Source organism: Haemaphysalis longicornis, unplaced genomic scaffold (genome assembly GCF_048455015.1).
Source record: "Haemaphysalis longicornis isolate Haplotype H1 unplaced genomic scaffold, Haemaphysalis longicornis Haplotype H1 scaffold_10, whole genome shotgun sequence".
In the NCBI taxonomy this organism is placed as follows: domain Eukaryota; kingdom Metazoa; phylum Arthropoda; class Arachnida; order Ixodida; family Ixodidae; genus Haemaphysalis; species Haemaphysalis longicornis.
This window is the reverse complement of record NW_027526204.1, coordinates 98,320,758-98,345,046: the sequence shown is the minus strand read 5'-3', so window position 1 is coordinate 98,345,046 and position 24,289 is coordinate 98,320,758. Positions and strand designations below refer to the sequence as shown.

General features: G+C 51.0%; 1 protein-coding gene across 8 annotated transcripts in view; it reads left to right on the top strand.

Moving 5' to 3' along the window:
• The window catches only part of LOC144158922 (uncharacterized), a 233,401-nt gene that overhangs the window by 55,416 nt on the left and 153,696 nt on the right, over nt 1-24,289 (top strand). The window contains exon 1 of one of the 8 annotated variants that reach the window (XM_077690116.1): nt 4,552-4,965. The exons of the other annotated variants lie outside the window; for them this stretch is intronic. The gene's annotated coding sequence lies outside the window, so the exon portion shown is untranslated. Of the gene's footprint in view, nt 1-4,551; nt 4,966-24,289 lie in introns of those variants that run through there. 8 annotated transcript variants of the gene reach the window in all.

Below are 24,289 nucleotides of genomic sequence, written 5' to 3'. Positions count from 1 at the left end.
ACGGTGAGGAAAGGTTTAAGATGGCCGTGAAGTTTTCTCCGCTGCCGGTGCTTCACGAGGGTGCTGGTTTGGGCCTGTTGGTAGAACATGGCAAAGAATTGAAGCGCTATAACAACGGGACGAGCGAGTCTACACACACAAGACGCTACTTCCAACAGTTCCATTAGCAGAGGAATATATATATATATATATATATACATGAACACTGGCCCGCGTCATATAACAATTCCATCACGTCACACTCAAATAAAAAAAATCACGCCCTTTCCTTGATAAGGCGACACATTGCGTCACACTGCAAGCAGCATTGCAAGCAGCATGGTTGCAAGCCCCTGTTCGACAAGTGCGCAGTTGTTGCCAAGCACAAGAATCGGCTAACGCGAGAGATATATGGAAGCTAACATGATAGCGAAAGCGGTCCACGAGTGTGTTAGTACTGCATCTGTCGCCTTGTCAAGGGAAGAGCGTGATTTTTTTTTAAATTTGAGTGGGACGTGATGAAATTGTGCTATATTACGTGGGCCAGAGTTCATGTATATATGCGTGTATTTCACCCTTCATATTATGGTTTTGCCGACAGTTGCATTTGTAAAACGTACTGCATTTTGTTTTTTCGATGGGGGCCGAACCCTTCCGCATGCTTTCACTATACACGGGCTCAGTTACAGCCGCAGACAGCAGTGGAATCACCGCGGAGCAGACCGGCCGACCCCTGCCAGACTGTTTCCGGCCTCCTCCGCCAGGGCCATGCGCATGCGCAGTGGCGTTGTGAAAGAGGCGGATTCTTTGCCGGTGCTTGTGCAAGCGAAAGAGAGCAGGATTTATTCTTATTTATTTTTATTTTTTTCTCCTCTTTCCTCAGCCTTGGCACTCTCCTTGTTCCCACTGTGCTGCTGGGTACTAACCTGGTCCTTATTATTTTGCGTCGCATTGTTTTCCTCCTTAACGCAAAGCACAGCATGGCGCAGTTGTAAAAATTAAAGCGCTGTGCCAGCGTTTGGCAGCACAGCACGGCTGCCCAACGTTTCCTTTTTTTTTTTTCCTCTAACCCTGCATCTCTCCACTACGTCCCTGTGTGCATGAGTTTAAACGTACTTTTTTTTTTTTTTTACGTTGGAAGCTTCTGGTTATTATAAGGTACATTTAGATGGCTACTTTTTCCCGGCGTGTGTCCACTGCCGTGACACCAGTCGCGGGCACACTGCGATGGATACACGTGCTAGGAGCGTCATCGTTTCCTTGGCCACATCGGAAGTTCCGGGGGTCGAACCCAGGACCTTCTGCTTCTGAGGCGGCGATCGTTGCCACCCGGCCACAAGTCCTTGTTCTCGTTTCTTCGTTATCGCGTGGCAGGCACGTGATTTGCTCCCGCTCAAGTGTGCAACATCTTTCTATCGGCAAATGTTTAAACCGGAGATACCTGCGCTGTAGTAGACGTTGCTTTAGCAGTGCTTGTTTCCGGGCGAGTTTGTGCGTGGTTCGAAAATAAAAGAGCGCCAACTATACGAAAGATGAGAATAGAGGAGCAAAGGAGGACAGAAAAGCTCTCCTGTACTGCGTTATTCTGCCTTCACCTTTCATCCTACTCGTGCGCTCTCCTATTTTCGAACATCAAAAAAAAAAATGTATAAACGTGTTTTCGAAGCATCAGAACGCCCGTGCCGTAGCAGGAGCTGGTAATCTCGTGTATGAGCCAGAACGCGGAGGAATTTTTTTAAGTGCAGGCTCTTGACAGCTCGAAACATTTGGCTGTTCGGGCGCTCTCTCCACGGGAGATATTTTCGGCGCACTAATTTGCGCGTGTGTTCGGTTCGTTTCTGGCCTGTTAACTTTTCGCTATTTGCTGTCCTGCCTCGTATACGTATCTACAACACGCATACGAACAACCTTTACACGAACGCCACGTAAACATCCCACCTGGCTTCGCTATAGGTTTTGCTTCTCGTTCAGTGCGTCGTCGTCACGAACGCCTAACATTTCTTTTTTCATCTTCGACCCGCTGTACAGGTCCAACTTAATATCTGTCCTCCGCAATGGTATTGTCGGCGGAGAGCAATCACGAACTATGTTTCGATGCGTGGGAAGGGGAAAAAAAAAACGCGAAAGTGACGACCGCACAAAATTAAAAATACAGGACGACGCGGAGAACACAGAGATTAAAGAAAGTGCGAGATGCAGGCGAGAATACAGACTTTTGTTTTTCTTCCCCTTTCGTCAGTTTCGCGCCAATTCTCATCACGTGTCGAAACCAATTCGCCCTACTTTCAGTCGGGCTTAAACATTTCGCCTATTCAAGTTAGAATCGACGCGCGTTCGAATTATTTTTTTTTTCTTTCGGAGAAGTAATTGAATGCTGAAATTGTCTTCGTGGTTTTTGTCGTTTTTTGGCCTTCACGTTCTACCGCTATTCGTCTTGCCTGCTTCGCTTATAGTTACGTATTTAAGCCTTTGCTTGCCCGGGAATGTTTTTTTTTTTTTTTCGCATTGAATTGCTGTTCGCTTGATTGATTGACTGCAGGGTTTAACGCGCCGACGCAACGCAGGCGATGAGGAGGCGCGCCGTAGTGGAGCTAGGGCTCCGGATTAATTTCGACCACCTGGGGATCTTTATACCGTGCGCCGAAATCTCGTACACGCGGTCGTTTTTGCTTTTCGTCTCCATCGGAAAGGCGGCCGCCGCGGCCGGGAATCGAACCCGCGTCCTCGTGCTCAGCAGCACAACGCCTTAGCCACTGAGCCACCGCGGCGGGTGAATTGCTGTTCGCACGTCCTTTGAAGACCGAAGCCTATAAACGGAATCCTAGTCCTGCTGCACTGTGTTTGGGTCCTCACTGAGCTTCAGGGTCCCCACTGATGCCGTTGTACGCCAGTACGCCCTGCAGGAAAGCCAACTTTCTCTGACGGTGATGAAAAATGATCGTGCGTGAAGTGAAAAAAAAAAAAAAAAACGCTTCCCTTAGCCGGATTCGAACCTGTGTTTCTCGCGTTATGACGTCACTCCGATTGCTCCGTGTCAGCATGGTCGAAGCGAACGCCAAGCAGCAGGTATCGATTCGCTCGGTACACCACAAACCCAAACGTTAGGCCTACGGAGTGCATACCCGAAATTTGCTGTGGTATTCCAGAAAGGTGGTTCGTACCTCCAGAGTAGCGCATACTCCCAGTGTGGGACTGGCCAATCAAGGAATCCATCACGAGAGAGCTTCGCGTTCAACCATGGTCGTCGTTAGACAGGGGGGTACGTGATTTTTTTTTATTTCTACACCCTCGGCCATTTTTGTACCATTTGTGTTGGCACCGCCGACGGCCACTTTTCGCGTTTGAGGAGGCGTATTTCGCTTGAATAAAGAGGTAAAAAAAAAATGGCAGCATCTCCACTCCGCGGATGATGGCGACGGTGTGGAGTATACGGGGACTCGAAATGGCATCCAGGTTGCGCCCCGAGTGACATGCGATTTGCGCCCCGACCGCCATTCGATTTGAGCCGTGAGTTGCACCATGATTGTTCCCTAAATGAAACTGCAACTCGCGGCTCAAATCGAATTTCGCTTGATTTTCGCTTGATGATGGTGTGCGCACGGATGGACATTGGGAGGTCCTAAGGTACTCCGCACCGTTGCAGGCGAGGGAGTCAGCCGTTTTAACTCATGGTCGTTGCCTTATGGGTAAGACGACTGACATTAACTCTGGTCTACCAGACGCAGGCTCGAATCCTGCCGGTGCCTGTGTGATTTTTTGCGATTGTAAATGCCATGCGCACGGACGCGGACGGACATTGTGCGGTCCTAAGGTACTCCGCACCTAATAAATTCTTCCATTAATTATGGGCCAAAAAGTGTGACGGAGGGCCGAAAAAAAAAGTGCCCTTTTTTTTCTGCTCTTCGCGCGGACGCTCGTGAGTAAATTCCGCAGGTACACGTGTACACGTGTTCACGGGGTCGCCGTGCGTATATCCTCTTCCTCGTGCACAGCGCAGCGCCGCGCGCGAAACAGGTGCGCGCGCGCGCGAGCTGCCGCGGTTACGTAAAGTGTTTCGAAACCCGCATCTCCCTATCGGCAGCAGCCCTCTCCCCCTTCCGCCCTCTCCATCTCCTTCCTCGCACTGGCCGCTACAATGTTTCTCCTTTGCGTCGTCCTCCGTAAACCATTGTTCCTCGTATTTTCAGTCCCCCGGATGCAACAGAAGCGATCGCTCCTCGGCTCTCTCCGCGAACGCAGCGCGCGGGTATTTTCTGATAATAAAACGGCTGTAAGAGAAAACCGGACCAGATGCGCGTGATCGATTGCTGTTTGCTGCGCAGAAAACAAAATGCCCTTTTACGCGCCGCCGCTTTGCGTTCTTCGGCCTGCCGCCCTCGCCGTACTTTTCTTTACCACGGCCTCTCTTCCTCCTCCTTAGCCGTAGGTGATGCTGCCGTAACGTCCCCTCCTCCTCCTCCCGTCCCTTTCTTCCGCGTTTGTTTGCTTGTGTCGTCGGTTTTTTTTTTGCATCCTCTCCTGGTTTTTCTTACAAAGGCCTCCTCTTTCTTCCCGCACGTTTTTTTGGGGCCCTGACGGAAAGGACAGGCTCGTACGTTAGCGGAGAAACGAGGCTCTCTTCTTGGTCGGGAGGACGACGCTGTGTACTTTGCGCATTCCTTTGGTGGCGCGCCGCTGTGTTCACGTGTGCCCGTGAAACTGTTGTGCGCCGCGTGAAACCGTCGGAGAAGAGGAAGCAAGAACTGCGGAGGTCGGCGGCGGAAGTTGGAGCACTTCTTCCGTCCGTATCCGTGTGAGAGTGCGTGAGTGTTGCCGTCGCTGTGTTCGTGCGCCGTTGACGAGAGGAGTCTTCGCTGGGGCTGCTGGCTTTTTTTTTTTTTCTTCCTGGGGCTGATCGGAAATGCCCTTCCGGAGGTTTCGCGGAAGTTCGCTTCCGGTAATCCGCCGCTGCCCGTCGGAGGGAGCGGCGATGCTGCTCGCGTGATGGTGAGTGCTGTCTGGGAAATGAGAGGCATTTTTTTTTAATTTGTGCGTACGAAGAGCCCGCCTGGAGCGCGGGTCAGCGTACTCACGCATGCGTACTCGCTCGTACTCGTTTGTACTAAAGTTCTACAGTGAACGGGATGCTGAGTTCTTGTCCAAGGTCAAGGCGTGTGGCGAGGGAGCACGGGCAGGTGATCGTCCAATCACTCGCTCTCGTGAGTGCGTGCCCGCTCAAAAGTATTTGTACATGATCTTGTACTTGTGAGTGCTGTACTCGTAAGTACACTCGCCCGTGGCCGGGAGGGAGCGACGAGCTGTGGTGTGCGGCGGGAAATTTTGAGCGCGCGTTTCAAGGGCTGATGACGTCGTGAGCGTCGCGGGGCCAAATTTCGAATTCACCCGGTCCGCTGATACCCGTAGTTGAATAGGAAGGCCCACCGTATCGCGTGTTAAAGGGACACTTATACTCAAGTACCATAGTTCCAGCCCGACGTAAAAATCCCACTCACTTCAGGCGATTTGCGGGGTCGAACAGCTCTGGCGAAAGCCGAGAAGCCCTTTAACTGCACACACTTAATCGAGTTGTTGCTAGCGATAAATAGCTCCGAACATAGCAAGCACAGTCCACCCGTCGGAGCACACATTTGCCTTACATCGTGAGGCGAACGCGTCTATATACACACACAACGTCGGACGCCAGCCTGCAGGAGATTTATTCCGGCAGTCAGCGATGCCCCTCGAGGCCCTGAAGTACCCTTTATTCAAGTTAAAAAAGAAAGCTTTTGACTTTTTTTTTCTTTATCGCCTGCTTGGTGACAAAACAAAACGCGCTGCACAGTACACAAATTAATGGCTACAGCCACCAGACAACCGCGTAATTCCTGCGAGTTTGGGCAAAGGTATTTCTGCTAAAGAAAACCGAATTTGCAGTTCAGACAAACTTCAAGAGGCCGTATCATGATTATTTTCTTCGAAGTTGTAAACGCTAGCATTGCGCTTATCATGAGAGGAAAGAAGCTTTTTTTTTTTATGTTGGAAACATGCGGGGGTTCTTCGAAACTAATCTGTGCTCTCCGTCTCTTACCCTCCTGATCGGTGGTAATAGAATAGCTGTACTAGACTAGTAAAGCTTTTTTTTTTTCTTTCCTAGCCATCGTTGTGCCTAGGAAAGAAGCATAGCCAGTGCAGTGTCATATCCATTTGCACTCAATGTAGGTAAAAAAAAAAAAAAGGGCCTTGAGCAGAGGGGGATCACGGCAGCGCTCGTTTCGGCGCGAAATTCCAAGTTGAAATTTCCGCGGAATGTTACTATTGCCAGGACTTAGACAGGTGCAGGTTGGGGAGTACAATCTATGCGCGGCGATGACGCAATGTCGGTAGCAGCCCGGGCTGTCGTGTGTGCTCTTTTTGATGGATGCTGTAAGCGGCGCGCGTTCGCTATTTATTTATTTATTTGATAATACTGTTGACCCTCTAGGGAGGGTCGTTACAGGGAGAGAACAAACACTGCAAAATACTGCAAGGGAACAAAACAAGGCAACAAAATACGGCAAGGGAACAAAACTATGAACCAAAATACTCTAATAGCGCACACTCACGAACAGATTTGGTATGACGCACTATTTCTAAAAAAAAAAAAAAAAACGTATCTATAGCTAATCCAAATTGATGTACACCCGAGCACTCCACAACATTGTTTGGTAGTTTATTCCATATTTCAATGACATCCAGAAAAAAAAGAATACCGATACACGTCAGTATGCGTATGCAGTTCTAATTGCTCTGCTGTGATATTTCCGGGAACCATGTTTTGGAGGCGCTCTCATAGAGGCGCTATGGGTAAACCGGTGCTGTAGTTTATCGCTGTCGATATACAGGTGCGTCGGGTGCCGTTACGCGCGCTGGTCTGTTGGCTTTAGACGAATTGCCGCCGTCATAGGGCAGCGCGCGCTGGTCTGTTGGCTTTAGACGAATTGCCGCCGTCATAGGGCAGCGCGCGCTGGTCTGTTGGCTTTAAACGAATTGCCGCCGTCATAGGGCAGGAGATCCGCTGTCGCTGCTCTTGCCGTTGCCTGCGCTCCCCAGCGTCGCTGTGGTGTACACACTTAATAAAAAAGGTCGTAAAAAGGTAGTAACGGCCGTATTTACTAACTCCTTACGAACCTTACCACCCCGCGGTTTTGTACGTAGGCTCTGCCACTAGCAACTGCGAGGTTAGTAAATTAACTGAGTGTAGGAAGTAGTAGCACTAGAATAAGGTTGTGCTTACGACTAGGTTGTGCATGGACAGTTAGTAAACGCATGTAGCTCAGAAGAGTGCTATCGCTGAGACTTTACTAGTGGGGGTAGTGGTGCTTACTGCCTGCTTTGGTTAGTAATTCTGACAAGTGCTACATTTACTACCTCCAGTTACTAAGTACCTAGTGTATATTGGGACAAGTAACTTGTTAGTATTCCATTAGTGAATGCCCCGACCTTTTTTTTTTAAGAGTGTACTATTTCCTTCTCGCAAATTCCGCGCACCGCGATTTGTCTCTGCGGTTGTTCAGCGGGCTTTGACTCCTCTTCGAAGTGACGATTGGAGGAAGCGCGGAGCGCGGTCTATAATTAAACTGGATACAACGTAGAGGACCGATGCGAAGGCGCGGAACTTGTCACAGTCATCAGTTTCTTCCCGAGAGCCGGTCAAATGGAGCAAATAACGGGGCGAAAGAAAAGTAAAATATGGGGCCACGGTGGCGCGTCGTATACTCAGCCGAATAGATTTCACTTGCGAAAAAAAGTATACATTTTGTTTGGATGGCTGACACATTAAAGATCACAAAATTTCCCGGCCAAGTGTCGGCATTCCGTTTCCTCTCAAATACAGCGCTCATGACGTAGGTGCATTGCAAAATTAGCAAAGGTCGAACACAGATTTGACAAGATGAGCAATCGTTGCTGTTGCAGCAGCTGCATTTAGACAGCAGTGTTGTTGAAAAATGCGTTTGCAGAGGCACCCGTTGGAATGTACCTCCATCGAGCGGCGTTGCGCTTCTGGAACAGCCGGAGTATCAGTGCAAATATTTTTGCACGAACTCTTGCTCATTTTCGCGAGAACCACTGGGCGTATCACATCTTAAGCCTGTTCTTCTACATGGTGCGAATTCGCGGATGCGGCGCCGCTCCAGCGGCAAAACGATCTATTTTCCTATTTTCACTGGTGCGACAAATTGCCAATTGCCAAGTGGCGTTCACAGGAGGAGGTCGACCGTTTCAAACATTTGGAGATTTGGCGCAGCAACGAGAACCGGTCCTGCCGCACGAGCGGCGCCGCATCTGCGAATTCGCAAGCGAAATTCGCAGCGTGTGGAATGGGCCTCAGTTTCATTGAAATAGTATTCCAACATCCCGATGACCGCGGCTGCCCTTCTTCTTCTTGGACTTCTTGCCGAAATCTTGGCACTGGATTGAAGCCCTGTTCCAGACATGGCGCGAAGTTTTTTGCGAATTCGCTCGTGCGGCAAAAAACACGTACTTTCCTTGCTGCGGCGAATTTCCGGATGCCAAGCGGCGTTCACATGGGAAGTTCTGCCGTTCCAGACATCTGGCGATTTGACGCCGCTTGGCATTCGGCAATTTGCCGCAGCAAGGAAAATATGTGTTTTTGCCGCTCGAGCGAATTCGTAGGGAAATTACCACATGTGGAACGGGCTAGAGGCTGCAAAAATAGTTTTTTTCTTGTTTACCCACCACACCACCATTTCTCTCTCTCTCTCTCTCTCTCTCTCTCTCTATATATATATATATATATATATATATATATATATATATATATATATATATATATATATATATATATATATATATATATATATATATATATATATATATATATATATATATATATATATATATATATATATATATATATATATATATATAGGGAGTAGTAGAACTTTGAAGATGGTAGACAACACAAGAGAAGAAAAACTGCGAACAAGGTAAAAGCACGATTGTGGCCTACGTTTCAGCAAAGAGAACTTGCTTTCCTCAAAGCAAGTTCTCTTTGTTGAAACGTAGGCCACAATCTCGTGCTTTTACCTTGTTCGAAGTTTTTCTTCTCTTATATATATATATATATATATATATATATATATATATATATATATATATATATATATATATATATATATATATATATATATATATAAACAGCGGAAACGCCGGCGTGTCGAGATTTCAAATCACGTTAATGATCCTTAAATGGTCGAAATTATTCTGGAGCCCTGCACTACGGCGCGCTAAATTCCTCAATCAATCAGTCAGTCAGTCAATCAATCAGTCGATTAATCGAATCAGCGAGATCAATTGTCGCCGCGTGCCTCGGGCTATCCATGGGTTTCCAGTGCACTAGCTTCACTAGACACGCAGTTTAGGTGTTCGGAGGAGGAGGGTGATACGAAACGGGAATGCAGATTCCTGTTGAAGCGCTTGGTGGAGATTGGTGGAAAAGTTTTAAAGAGCTTCAAAGGTTAACATGCAACCAAGAAAGCCTGCGAGCCAAGTGATCCCAACGAGCGCTTAGTGCAATTTGAGCGAGAAACAGCACGCGCCGTAAAAAAAAAGATGAGGCAGAGCAATCTATTTCGTAGAAGTTTGAACAAGGGGCGGCCGACGCAACGCGGCAGGTTTTCTAGAAAACGACCCCGGCAGTAAAAAGTCACTGGGGAAAACGCGGCATTTCCGGCGCGCAGCCCAGCAGTAACAACTGCGCTGTCGCGGCGTCGCGTTATAAAAAAAAAAAAAAAAAAAAAATCCCGCGATGTAAGCAGCTGCTTAAAGCCGTTAAACAAACCAAGCAAAAAGAAAATGTGACGAATTCCAAGTAAAAATTGTTCTTCTTTTTCTAGGTTTATGTCTGTATAGCACAAAGTTTCCGCATGTGACTGATATTGTCACGAAGACAAGGACGAAGCAGTTGTCTTGAATGAGAAACACGTTTATTGGAGCGAACTTGTGCTCCCCTAACAACTGAAGAGAATACAAAGGCGGCGAAGCAGCGGTCAACAAAGTGACTAGCACAGGCGAGTGTCGTCGAATCGAATGCCCCGGCGTCCGCACTGCAGGCTTTTTATCTTTCGGCGCGCGTGGTTCTCGAAACGTCGATTCGCACCGAGAACATAGTAGATCCAAGAAGATTATTCTGGGCTGTTCACGTTAGATCGGAATGCTCTCCCTATCACAACAGATAACACATGCGGCACAGAAAGAAAGAATGCAACACGCGCTTCCCTTGGCGCAGAGATAACACAGACCGGCGCAGCCGGGCGGTAAAAGCAAAACACAAATAAACAAACCCAATGTATGGTTCGCGGCATTACCCCCCCTCTAAGAGTGCATCGACCCGATGCTAACATAAGCGACAGTCCGAAAATAAAAATAAAATTCGTTATCGTCCGTAGAAAGGTTTTAAGCGAACCACGTGGACGACTTCGGGCCGCGTGCGTCGTCGTGATGTTCCGGAATCACCATCGGGGATCACCTCGTAGGTAAGTTGGCCGACACGTCGTAGAATCTGGTAGGGTCCGAAATACCGTCGCAGGAGCTTCTCACTGAGTCCGCGTCGTCGGATGGGAGTCCAAACCCACACACGATCCCCTGGTTGGTACTCGGCGTCTCGGCGTCGGAGGTTGTAGCGGCCCGCATCCACCAGCTGCTGGTCCGTTATACGAACTCGAGCGAGCTGGCGGGCCTCCTCCGCACGTTGAAGATATCCGTGGACGTCGGCGTTGAGGTCGTCGTCTTCTACGTGCGGAAGCATGGCGTCGAGCATCGTAGTCGGCCTTCTACCGTAGACAAGCTCGAACGGCGTCAGCTGCGTCGTCTCCTGGATAGCCGTGTTGTACGCAAACGTGACATACGGGAGCACTTCGTCCCAAGTCTTATGTTCAACGTCAACGTACATTGACAGCATATCTGCGATTGTCTTGTTCAGACGTTCTGTTAGTCCGTTCGTTTGGGGGTGGTACGCCGTCGTTCTTCGGTGATCCGTGTTGCTGTAGCGTAATACTCCTTGCATCAGCTCCGCAGTAAATGCCGTTCCGCGGTCTGTGATTAGGACTTCCGGGGCTCCATGTCGCAGCACAACTTGGCTTATAAAGAACTTTGCCACTTCTTGTGCAGTCCCTCTCGGAAGAGCGGCGGTCTCTGCGTAGCGCGTCATGTAGTCTGTCGCTACGACAATCCACTTGTTCTGTGATCGTGACGTAGGGAACGGGCCTAAAAGGTCCATTCCAATCTGTTGAAATGGTCTCGATGGGACGGCGATCGGTTGTAGAAGTCCGGCGGGTCTTGACGGCGGCGTTTTTCGTCGCTGGCAGTCACGGCAGCTCCGGACGTAGTGGGTGACGTCAGCGGTAAGGCCGGGCCAGTAGTACCTCGCCTTGATTTTTCCAATAGTGCGGGCTGTGCCGAGATGTCCGGAAGACGGGTCGTCGTGGCACGCTTCCAAAATTTCGTCACGAAGGTCCGCGGGGATGACGAGAAGGTAATTCGCTCTTGTTCCGGGGCTGAAATTCTTCTTCACGAGGACGGAGTTTCTCAGGCTGAATGCTGGTAAGGTGCGTTTGAAGGTCCTAGGAACGGCAACGTTGCATCCCTCGAGGTACTCGATTATGGCGCGTAAGTCGGGGTCGGCACGCTGCTGGGCGGCTAGGTCGCTCTCCGTCACGATCCCGAAGAACGCGCTGTCTTCATCAGAGTCTTGTGGTGGTGGGTCGACGGGGGCGCGGGACAGGCAGTCGGCGTCGGAGTGTTTCCTGCCGGATTTATAAACGACTGTAACGTCGAACTCCTGCAGGCGCAAGCTCCACCGCCCAAGACGGCCAGAGGGGTCCTTCAAATTGGCGAGCCAACACAGCGCATGGTGGTCTGTTACAACCTTGAATGGCCTTCCATACACGTATGGGCGAAATTTTGAAATCGCCCATATAATAGCCAGGCACTCTTTCTCAGAGGCAGAATAGTTTTTCTCCTCCTTCGACAGACCACGGCTGGCATAGGCGATTACCCTTTCGCAGCCGCTTTGCTTTTGGACAAGGACGGCACCCAAGCCTATATCACTGGCGTCCGTGTGCATTTCCGTTTCGGCATTTTCGTCGAAATGAGCGAGCACGGGCGGGCTTTGCAGGCGTTTTTGCAGCTCGCAGAATGCTTTTTCTTGGTCGTTTTCCCAGCTGAAATGGGTGCTGTCTTTTGTCAAGCGCGTGAGTGGCTCTGCAATGCGTGCGAAGTTTGCGACGAAGCGCCGGTAGTATGCGCACAGCCCGAGAAATCTTCGCACGCCCTTCTTGTCTTTCGGCCTAGGGAAGTTCGCGATAGCTGAAGTTTTTGCCGGGTCAGGTAGGACTCCCGCGGCGTTGACGACGTGGCCCAAGAACTTGAGTTCCTCGTATGCGAAACGGCACTTTTCAGGCTTCAGCGTCAACCCCGACGTACGAATGGCCTCGAATACAGACTCCAACCTTGCAAGGTGTTCGTCGAAAGTCCGCGCGAATACCACTACGTCGTCGAGGTATACGAGGCAGGTGTGCCACTTAAGGCCAGCTAGCACAGTGTCCATGACTCTTTGAAACGTCGCTGGTGCTGTGCACAGCCCAAACGGCATCACCTTGAACTCGTATAGGCCGTCTGGGGTTATAAATGCAGTCTTCTCTCGGTCTCTCTCGTCCACTTCAATTTGCCAGTAGCCGGTCTTCAGGTCCATCGATGAGAAGTACTTCGCGTGGCAGAGGTGGTCGAGGGCGTCGTCGATTCGGGGGAGGGGGTACACGTCCTTTTTCGTGATTTTGTTCAGTCGCCGGTAGTCAACACAAAACCTTAATGTGCCGTCTTTTTTCTTTACGAGTACGACGGGCGCAGCCCAGGGGCTTTTCGATGGCTGTATAATGTCGTCGCTGAGCATGTCGTCGACTTGAGTCCGGATGGCTTCCCGTTCGTGTGAAGAGACGCGGTACGGTGACTGTCGGGTAGGTCGGGCTCCATCTTCGGTTATTATTCGGTGCTTCGCTAGAGGGGTCTGACGTAGTTTTGCGCTCGACGAAAAACATTCGCTATAGCGACGCAGCAAAGCCAATAATTTGTTCCGTTGTTCTTGCGGTAGCGCCGGATTAACGTCGAAGGGCTGCGGGAGCTTGAAGGTTTCTACGGGGGTGCGTTCAAAGTCGGCGACCGCGATCACGTCACTTGCTTCTTGCGTTTCTTCGAGGAATGCAATTGCCGCGCCCTTGTTTAAATGCTGGTACTCCTCGGTGAAATTAGTAACCAAAATGTGGGATTGGTGTTCCTTGAAGCGCGCAATGCCTCTTGCGACAGACACACCGCGGTCAAGAAGCAACCTTTGGTCACTCTCCACGATAGCGTCAACGTCAGGAGCAGCACCTTCACAGTAGACGGTGATCATCAAACTTGCGCGGGGTGGCAGGGTGACATGATCATCGGCTATCCTTACAGCTGCACGGATTTCGGGGTTCGATTCCGGCGTCATGGAGTGGTCGGAGGAAAACGTTATCGACTTCGTCTGCAGATCGATTATTGCGCCGTTGTCCGTCAAAAAGTCCATTCCGAGAATTACGTCGCGGGAGCAGTTGGGCAAAACGACGAACACCGCAGGGTACGTCGTGCCGTCTATGGTGATGCGCGATGTGCACGTTCCACTTGGCGTCACGAGGTGGCCTCCTGCTGTGCGTATGTGCGGACCGTCCCATCTGGTCATAACCTTCTTCAGCTTAGACGCAAATGGTCCGCTCAACACGGAGTAGTCGGCTCCCGTGTCTACTAGGGCGACTACATCAAAGCCGTCGATGGACACCTTGACGTCGGATGCCGCCTTCCTCGAGTTCCGGGTGCGTCGGGGCGTCGCATCTCGGCTTGTGCGTGTTGACGGTCGGGCACTGTGCGTCGTCGTTGTCATCGTCTTCTCAGCGGACGTCTCGGTCCGGTCGGGTGCGCGTCGCGGCGTATAGCTGTCGTCGTGTACGGAAGTCTCGTCAGGTCTGGGTCGGATCGTCGGGATGAGGGCATGTTGTGAGTCACTGTTTTCCGCGAGTCGTTGCGTCGTTGGAGGGTTTTCATTTTTCCGCGATCGTGCAACTTTACCTCCAGAAGTTGCTGCTTTTAGTTTCCCCCGCGTGGGCTGGGGGACCTTCCACGTGAGAACTCAGCATTGCTACGGCGGTTCGGCGACTGGTATGGGTAGGGTGACGGCGAACGGTTGAAACGGGCTGGTCGACGGCTGGTGTTGGACAGGTACTCTTCGATCTCCGATGGGCGCTGGCCAGTTCGGGGGCGGGGTGCGTCGACGGAGAACCCTCGCAAACCGAGCCTCCTGTAGGGGCAGCGACGGTAGACGTGGTCGGCCTCTCCGCAGTGGTAGCACAGCGGACGATTGTCGGACGTTCGCCACACGTCGGTCTTCCTTGGGGCAGGGGGTTGCGCCGCAGGTGGTCGGGCCGGCGAGAGGGGACGGCGGTACGGAGCCTCGTGACGATAGGGTGCAGGTGGGCGAGGGCGATGTACAGCAGCCGCGTAGGTCATGGCTTGCGGCTCGCGAGGTGCTACTGGCGTCGTTGAAGTTCCCAGCGCTTGCTGCACTTCTTCTCTAATGACGTCGGTAAGAGAAGCGACTTGTGGTTGCGGCGGCGTCGGGAGCAGTTTCCGCAGCTCCTCCCTCACTATTTCGCGGATAGTGTCGCGTAGTGAGTCGGAGTTGATAGCGCTGGCACCAAGCGTCTCCGAAACCAGCGCATTGATTGGGCGGTCGTACTGCCTCGTTCTGATTTCGAGCGTCTTCTCCATCGCGGCGGCCTCAGACGCGAATTCGGACACGGTCTTGGGGGGGTTGCGAACAAGGCACGCGAAGAGCTCTTGCTTCACACCTCGCATCAGAAACCGTAGTTTCTTTTCTTCCGTCATTCCTGGGTCCGCACGGCGGAAAAGTCGCTTCATTTCCTCGACGAAGATTACGACTCCTTCGTTCGGGTGTTGCGTTCGAGTTTCCAGTAAAATCGCAGCTCGTTCTTTTCTCACCACGGTCGTGAAGGTCTTAAGGAACTCGCTTTTGAATTGCGTCCAGTCGGTCAAGGCGCTCTCGTGGTTTTCAAACCAAGTTCGGGCTGCATCCTCCAAGTAAAAGAAAACATGCCGGAAGGTTTCTTCATCGTCCCACCTGTTGAAGATCCGCACGCGCTCCAGCTTCTCCAACCATTCCTCTGGATCTTCAGCGGGGGCTCCCCGGAACGATGGCGGTTCCCGGGGCTGCTGCAGCATGATTGGCGACGTTGTTTCTTGTACCATGGTGTTGGTTGCAGCGTTCCTTCTCTTGGGCCCTTCTGGCATCAAACCGAACTCGGGTGGTAAACCTTGCAGGCGGAGGCTGGCTCTTGTTGGACTGGCTTGGCGGCTTCCCGAGGTTGCAGTGGGCATGAAGGGTGCGTACCCCGCACCTCCACCAGATGTCACGAAGACAAGGACGAAGCAGTTGTCTTGAATGAGAAACACGTTTATTGGAGCGAACTTGTGCTCCCCTAACAACTGAAGAGAATACAAAGGCGGCGAAGCAGCGGTCAACAAAGTGACTAGCACAGGCGAGTGTCGTCGAATCGAATGCCCCGGCGTCCGCACTGCAGGCTTTTTATCTTTCGGCGCGCGTGGTTCTCGAAACGTCGATTCGCACCGAGAACATAGTAGATCCAAGAAGATTATTCTGGGCTGTTCACGTTAGATCGGAATGCTCTCCCTATCACAACAGATAACACATGCGGCACAGAAAGAAAGAATGCAACACGCGCTTCCCTTGGCGCAGAGATAACACAGACCGGCGCAGCCGGGCGGTAAAAGCAAAACACAAATAAACAAACCCAATGTATGGTTCGCGGCAATATGTAACCCAGCTGCGAAAAAGAGAATCTTTCCTGTATTCGGCGGGGACGTGTGCTTTTTTTACGTTACGCATTCGCGTTGGCCAGTTATTGCATTCGTCTTGCTTTTTTATTTATTTTGTAGTGCGCAGTGTGTGTATAGCGTTCGCTGTGTTGTATGCTGGAGTCGTCAGGGCGCGTTTTTAGCCGTAAATGCTATATGTGTACATTTCTACAATAAAATCGAATTGAAGTTAATTTCTACACAATGTCTGTTGTTGGCAGGGCAGCATCTCAAACACTCTTGTTCCAAATAGTGCACACACGCACGCGCCTATTACAACGTGCAACCTTGCTTAATTTGGAAGGATGAACCTCTTGGTAACCAGCTCAGCTCATTACAGCAAAATACTCAAGAAATATTGAACTGTGAAATTTCGTACTTAATGGCGTCAGCTCTGACGCTGCACATAAGCAGTCAAGTGCAAATTGCACGTAAGTGGTCGAGTGATGCTATCTAACGGAACTAACTTTCGTTAAACGCTTTCACTTTTTCCTCCGCGTCTGGAAGCACTGCGAAATCTGTAGTTATCGCCAGCACGCCGAACGGCACTGCGTGATTTGCTCGTCGCACCAGATACGCCTTCCGCTTCTGCTTCGCTTTGGCGGCGATTTTTTTTATGTAGCTACTAGCTACTGAATGCGTTCATTGCTGCACCTGAAGGAGAACCGGTCAAGAGCCGCTACATGGCCTTAATGACGTAATTCTAGCTGTCAAAGAACGCCAAGACCGGGAGAGGAAGGCATGCTGTGACCGTGTTTCCAAGTTTTCTGATGCGCATAGAGCAGTAATTTTTGGCTGAGGTACTTTGCGAACCCCTAATCTAAGTACTGGGTGTGTTGGGTGAGTACATTTTGCAAGCATTTAAGATTTCACAAGAAGTTGAAGAAAGTGTTGCAGGGTCCCTTTAAGCGCCGCTTAGCTCACGGCCCACTGATGAAATAATGGCTGCTATAGTGAGACGAATAGGTTAAAAAGGTTGATGATTGTAGGGTTTCAACGCGCCGATGCAGCGCAGGCGATGAGGCGCGCCGTAGTGGAGGACTCCGGATTAATTTTGACCACCTGGGGACCTTTAGCGTGCGCCGAAATCTCGTACACACGGGCGTTTTTGCTTTTCGCCTCCATCAGAAAAGCGGCCGCCGCGGCCGGGAATCGAACCCGCGACCTCGTGCTCAGCAGCGCAACGCCTTAGCCAAGGTTAAAAAGGTCTCCGGAACACTAATACAGCAAGGGACAAGTAGGTGTATAGCCGATGACAAAGCGGGATTTTTTTTCTTCTTTCGACTTTCGCAAGCGGCAGTCTCAGAGCTGGAATATTTCGCCAACTGACATGCATCGCGGGGCTTTCACGCTGCGTTTGTTCCCTTGTCTGCGTGCGTCAGTCGGCGTCTACGAAATGCTTGGCGCAGTCTGAGCGGCGCCCTTACGGGTCATCTGTCAAATTACGGCTCTTTCTTTTTGTGTCCTCCTCTTGTAAAGAACTTTAAAGGAGACAAGTTTTCTTTCGTAATAAAAAAAAAGTGATTTTAAACATCTTTATTTACTCTACCACTATTGGTGCAAAGCCTGCTAATTGTGTTTAACGCTTGGTTCTCGCAAATAAATAAAGGCTCGCGACTTCTTCTGCGTATATACGTATATTCCCGCAGAAGAAAAGCGAAGGAGATTGGCGGCGCACGGCCGGTGTTCAATTTGTCTTGTCAGTAATATTTCTTTTTTTTGGTTCCTCGTCGGATTCCGCCGTAACTACGTCGACGGTGTCGAAAACCCATAAACATCTTCCACACTCTGTAGGCCTTGGCGGGAGTTGCTTAGGTTAGGTTCCACTCGGTCAGTTTGCTGCGTGAGGCCGAATGGGTTAAGGCGGTAATGGTCTCGGGTAAACGCAGTGCAAAATGTGCCGGTGACTGATGTTTAATAATTTCGAAGAGTGCCCCAAATGTTTCAGAGGTTTCAAAAGTCAAGGCAGCCTAGTGCAAGTGATAAAATAACAGCACCTTGTCTCGTTTACTCGTCTGCGTCCATGTGTTCTTTTTTCGCGCTCAACCCTAGAATACAAGCTACCTGTTTGGCCTACTCGCGTTTTCCCCGGTTCCTTTGTGGCTGTTCACGTGCGCTGCGTGATCGTGCAGCATATAGCACCCTGTGCTACGTTATGCGTTGTAACCTGCCAACGTTTAGCCATCCGCCGGCTTGTTTTCCCCACTTTCCCGCTCGCGTGAAGAATGAAAGACAGGCTCAGGCGGTCGTTGCTACTGGAACGTAACTACGGCTAGTTCAGTTGGATCAACGCCAGGCCTGCGCTGGTCACGATCTCGACCAGCGCTGCTAGTTACGTCGTATAGGCTGGGCGCCAGCATCGAGTTCGACGGCATGCCGCGGGGGTAGTAGTGACTGGCCGTGAGCGGCTCTCTCCGCGTTCGTTGCCTGTGCGCGGGCGATTGATGCTCTCCTGACAGCTTCCAACCTCGTCGTGTGCGCCCGAAAAAGAAAAAAAGGGAAGAAAAATAGGTACCGCACGTGGGGAGAGAGAGAGAAAGGAGTGATTGGAGCTGGTCGGCAGGTGTACGGCGTCCGCGTTCCGGTGCGTCGTTCCCCCCTTATTACGTTTCTCCCGCCCACCTTTTCGGACTTCGCCGAGGTTGCTCTGCTCACCCCGGTGGCGTTTGGGAGGAGGGGAGGGGGCGCGTTTGGCTCTTTCGCTTGCGGTGTCTTTGCTGCACGTTCCGTCTGTTCCCCGTCGGCGCACGGGCGTGATTGGGGTGGAAAGGAGACCGCGACGGGCACGCGCTGTCCATGCTAATGTATGTACAGTGTAACAAGTGCGGCGGCTACAACACGGCAGAGCATGACGTTACCCGTATATACGCAAATATGATGAGGGGGGATCTTGAAAGAGAACACGCTTTTCGTTTAAACTTTGTTGTCTTAGAGTTGCTGTGAACTTCATGCTCGCCCCCTGCGTACCCAAGGCTCTTGCTCGCAAGATAGTAAAGGATAACAGTGTGTCGAGGGTAAGACCTGGGGTGCGAGAGTAATTGCTTACGCTTGGTCATCCAGGCGGAACTGTAGTGCCGCCGTTGTGCGCGTTCCCGGTTGGCGACTTTGAATGAGCGCGACGTGAGGAGGCCTGCTGGGAGAATTATTGGCCGACGATTGATGACTTTCGTGTTACGCGAACGTGTCGTCGGGCCGGATAGTGAGGGCGTGTTTTGTCGTGAAGTACTGTGTATGCTCCTTTTTTCCGAGCCAGGATTTGAGTACGCGTTCTCCGCTACGCGTCTGTTCATCACCAGAGCACGCCGATGATTGGCGCCAGAAGGATGATTGGGATGAAAAAAAAAAAAACAGAACACGGCCCTACTCTTTTTTCCGCAGACAGGTTACGCCTAGAGAGAGAAAAAAAAACTGTGGTTGGTTCCTGTGTCATAGGAATCGGTAAAACATGCAAGTGAAACGGTGCAACGAAATCTGCAGCTGAGCATGATTTGCGGGTCGGCGGCTGTCTTGTGGGTGTGCTTGGCGAGCGGCGTCCTGTTGGCGGGGCGCTTCGGCAAAGGTGCACTGGCGTCATTTCCGTGACGGGTATGACGTCAGTGAAATCTTGGTGTATCCAGGAATAAAGCAGTTTCGTGTTAAAATATGAAACCCGAAAACGAACAAAAACGTCCTCTTTAGTTCTATTCCCCCTCCTACCTTCTTCCCCTTACCCAACTACGGCCATGTGGCCTCCTAAGGTTGCTTTCCCGCAAGAAGAGCCTGTGTGCAGGGGTGCACCCTTCACAGGCCGCTTCCTTCGTTGTACTGGCGTCATTTCCGTGACGGTATGACGTCAGTCAAATCTTTGTGTATCCCGGAATAAAACACTTTCGTGTTAAAAATCCGAGGTAAAAAATCCGGGCGGCTGTGTGCATATGACGTGCGGAGCAACGTAATCTCTGGGGAATTGTCGTCGTCGTCGTGTGCGTATGTGCGAAATTGCGAAAGGGAATGCGCGAACGGGCGGCCTTCCGCCCGTTCAACTTCCCCGCTCACTTTATGGCCTTAGTGATGCGGGCCGGGACCGCGTTCTCGTTCTCGTCCTCGTGCTCGTCCTCGTGTTCGGGTGCGTGCACCCCGTGGTCGTCCTCGCGTGCGTATACACCACCGAAAATGCATGGCGAATGACGTGTGGGGTCATGTACATACGCCGGGACAGTGAACGGTCGGCCGTGGGCGTTCGTCCGCCGTCTTAGCTGGAGAAACGCTTTACCCGCTTTATTATCGTCTCCTTTTTCTTGGATATGAGCTAATTTAGCCACAACTGCTGCGTGTCTTACAAGATTATACGAGGGCACTTCAGTCCTCCCCATTCGTTTGAACAGTTTTTCATCAGAATGTTTGGGATATTCTACGCTAAAGTCGATGACGGCCATGGCAGCGCGGAAACTGGACGAAAACACGAAAAGGGGGATACACAAACAATGGCTGTTTGTTTGTTCGTGTTTTCGTCCAGTTCTTGCGCTGCCAGCCGTCATGGAACAGTGCCAAAACTAGCCCAACTTACAACACTCCCGGCGCTAAAGTGGAATCGGATGTTCCAGCTAAGGCTGTTGACGACGGTACTCGCGTTTAACCCCGCAACGCTCTATCGCATCAAAAACAAATCGTGCACATGCCCACCAGGATATGAGTCCGTAGACATCTTGAAAAGGGTACACGAGGGTGAAGTGCTGCCTTGGTAGGGGCAATAAAGTGAGATAAAACAGGACGGCCCAGTTCTATACTCGGGAGCAAGTTAAGAACGGCAATAGCTCATGTACGGTATCGTTCCGCGAAAGCGAGAGAGAGAGAGAGAGAGAGATAACACTTTATTTAACAAAGGGTTAGCGCAGCTTGGTGGCCAAAGACCGTAGAGCTTCGGCGACTGTGGCTGCCCGACCCGTTAGTAACTTCTGGAGATCCAGGCTTGAGCATCCCAGTGCTGCTTCCCACTGGTCGAGGGAGGTGATGAGAGGGTAGGGATCGTACTTGCAGGCCCACATATGGTGATGTAATGTGGCCCGTTCTCCGCAGTGCTGGCAGAGTGTTGTGGGGTACAGCGAGGGGTGAATGTGATGAAGGACGGCTAAACAGGGGAGGGATTCAGTTTGAAGCTGACGCCAAAGGCGTTCCTCTTCCACTGATAGGGATGGGTGGGCGGGAGGATATTTGCGGCGGGAGAGGCGGTGATGTTCCGTGATTTCTCTGTACGTGAGTAAACAATCACGGGTTGATCTGGCTCCATGAGAGGCAGTGTTGGCATCACAGGCCCGGGAGACGAGAGCTCGGGCTGCGGTGTGTGCCACTTCATTTCCTCCAATACCCGTGTGGGCAGGGAACCAGATCAATTCTACAGGATCAGTAGGTGGTTTTTGATTAAGAATTTGGTGGGCCTGAGTCGAGATCTGGCCTCTGGCGTAGTTTAGAACGGCCGTTTTCGAATCTGAGAATATGAATCGGGGTGTTGGCCTATGTGTGAGTGCAAGTGCTATCGCCGCCTCTTCCGCCACTTGAGGGTGACGGTTTCGGATAGTGAGGGTCGTGAGTGGGGGAGAATCGGGTGAGTTGATGACTGCCAGGGCAAAAGCGTCCACATGACGATACTCCGCTGCATCAACATACAGTGTGCTTGGGTCAATGGGGTATTTTGCTGTTAATGCACGGGCTCGTTGCGCCCTTCTTTGGGAATGATATTGGGGGTGCATGTTTCGAGGAAGGGGCCGAATAATGATGTTTTCTCTCGTAACGGTTTCGATGGGTGATTTTATCTCGGGCTCTTGTAGGTAGCCAATGCGCAGGCTGTCTAGGAGGGCTCTACCGGCTACACTGCGCGTCAGGCGGCCAAGCTGCCCCGTGCGATGTCCTTCGATTAGCTCTGTGGCTGTATTGTACACGCCTGTGCTCTCCAGTCTGGCAGTGGAAGCTCCTGGCGGTATTTGTAGAGCGGCTCGATAAGCCTTCCGAATTAGGCAATCCACTTTTCGAATTTCCGCTTCCGTGAGGCTAAGATACGGGAGCGCATATGTAATCCTACTTATTAGGAATGCTTGTATTAGTTTTAGCCTATCGTTTTCTTTGAGGCCATGTCGTCGTGCTACAATTCGTCTAAGAAGCCCGATTATTTGCGCTACATGAGCCGATAATTTCCTGATGTACGCTGTGTTTCGTCGGTCCTGTTGTAGAGGCAGTCCAAGTATGTTTATTTGCATTACCCGTGGTACGGGTGTACCCCCCAGCTGTATCGCGATTGAGGGGTCTCGCGGAGCTCTAGATTTCTTGGGTGGGAAGACTAATAGTTCGGATTTGGCTGGTGAACAGTGAAGGCCAGCCAAGGCCGCGCCTTCTTCTACGGCTGTTGCTCCAGCCTGTAGGGTGGCTTCAAGTTGAGCATCACTACCTCCCTTTACCCAGAGCGTGATGTCGTCCGCGTAAAGGGTGTAATGCAATTCCGGTATCTGATCTAAGGTGGTTGGTATATGAGCCACTGCTAGGTTAAAGAGCAACGGGGAAGTAACGGATCCCTGAGGAGTACCGCACGATGGAAGCTGTATATCGGGCAGTGTGAGATTTCCCAATCGGAGTGTGGCCGTTCTTTGTGTGAGGAACGCGCGCACGTAGTTATATAGGGAGGCGAAGCTAAAGTTTGCCGGGCGAGGGAAGCGCTGCCCTCTCCCCTCCGGGGGAGTACGCCGGGCCGGCGGCCTATTCGGCACGTGCTTTTTTCGCTGCGCGCGTGCTGCATTTCTCGCGCTAAGAAGAGGGCTGGGTAAAATTTTTCTTTCGACTTATGAAAGCATACACATTAGCACGTGTCCAGCAAGTTCGGTTTACACGTAGAGTAGTTACCGAGTTCATTTTTGTCGACGTTTGTCTTGTCGTCTGCTACAGACGCGCCGCCTGCTTCCCGCCGCTCGACCGGCAGACTGCCCCGACGATTTTAAGGGGGGAAACGCGTTGTTCGGCGGTCGTCGGTTGCTCTTTTCTTCTGCAAGGCGACAGCTGTTCAGCTGGTCACAGCGTACTTTTCTCTTGTTTGTTACTCCCTTCGCGTGCTCGCGCTTCTGACATCCGGACTTTCTGGACTGCAGAAACACTGACGCTTGCAAGAAATGTAAGATAAACGTGATTGATTATGGTTAATAGGTTATTTCTTACTCTTGAAACAATCAGCTGCATCTTATAAAAACGCATTAGAAAGGCACACGCTAATAAGGGGTGCGATGACAGCGCCGCATTTCCATTTTACTTGTCCTTGAAGAAATTTTTGTTTGCAATGTTTGTCACCCGCTTGGAGTACAAGTATGGGTTAGCGTGACAGTTCGCGGAAACAACAGAACAGCTTGTGGCGTATAACTTTTAATTACTATAATATACAGAATTTGATGTATACCTCTTCTAATTACCAGTATTGCTAAATGTGGGAAAAAAGCGAACAACGCAGCAATCCCGTCCAGAACACAAGTCACAATGACAAGACGGACCAGAGCTACTACACCCAGGTAAATCGCTAGAAACTTTTTTTTTTTACCCATGCAAAATGTCAACCTATTATGTTATATATTGTAGCGTAGTATTTTTGTTACATACTACCGCTACTGTAGCATGATGATTGCCGTGAAGAAGTCGAAACGTTGACGAGGTTTTAAAGGATAACTTGTTTACTTTACAGATGACATTGGTGACATTTAGCACATATGAATTAGAATGAATACACTTGTTACATAGATTAGAAAGACAGTCAAAGATTCAGAGTACTTAGCGGGACATAGTTGGCGGGCGAATGGCTCCCGGCGGGAGGGCACGACGACGAGCGGCAGAGTGCGGCTCTCCTGGTGTTGCTCGCACTCTCCCCCTCAATCGCCAGAGGGGCCGCGTTATATTTGCTTTGGGGGGACGCATTGGGGGAAAAAGCGCATCCTAGCGTGTGCGGACCGGGTGGAAAAAGGCTAAGGCACACCCGCAGCCAATCAGGAAGACGCTTCTAAGCTCCAATCAGACATGTCCCCGCCAAAGTGAAAAGGACCAAAAACACAGACACAAGGTTTCGACTTGAAAACGCGCGCTTGGAGAATTACGGGCGTAGAGCAAGTAGTTAGACAAAACGCACTAAAGTAAACAGGGTGAAAGGGAAAGTCGTCGGAAGAACACTGGAGACACGGAGCCCGAACGCGACCAGCGCACACGCCACGGGGGGGGGCATGGAACGCCGCGGCCGAGGTAACAGAAGCCGAGGCGCCTGCTCGCTCCCCGTCGTCTCCTGGTCGGCCGACGGGCCAACACACACTCGGCAACACGTTTCTTAGAAAAGCGGGGCCTCGGTGGCCGAAGAGGGATGCTAAAAAAT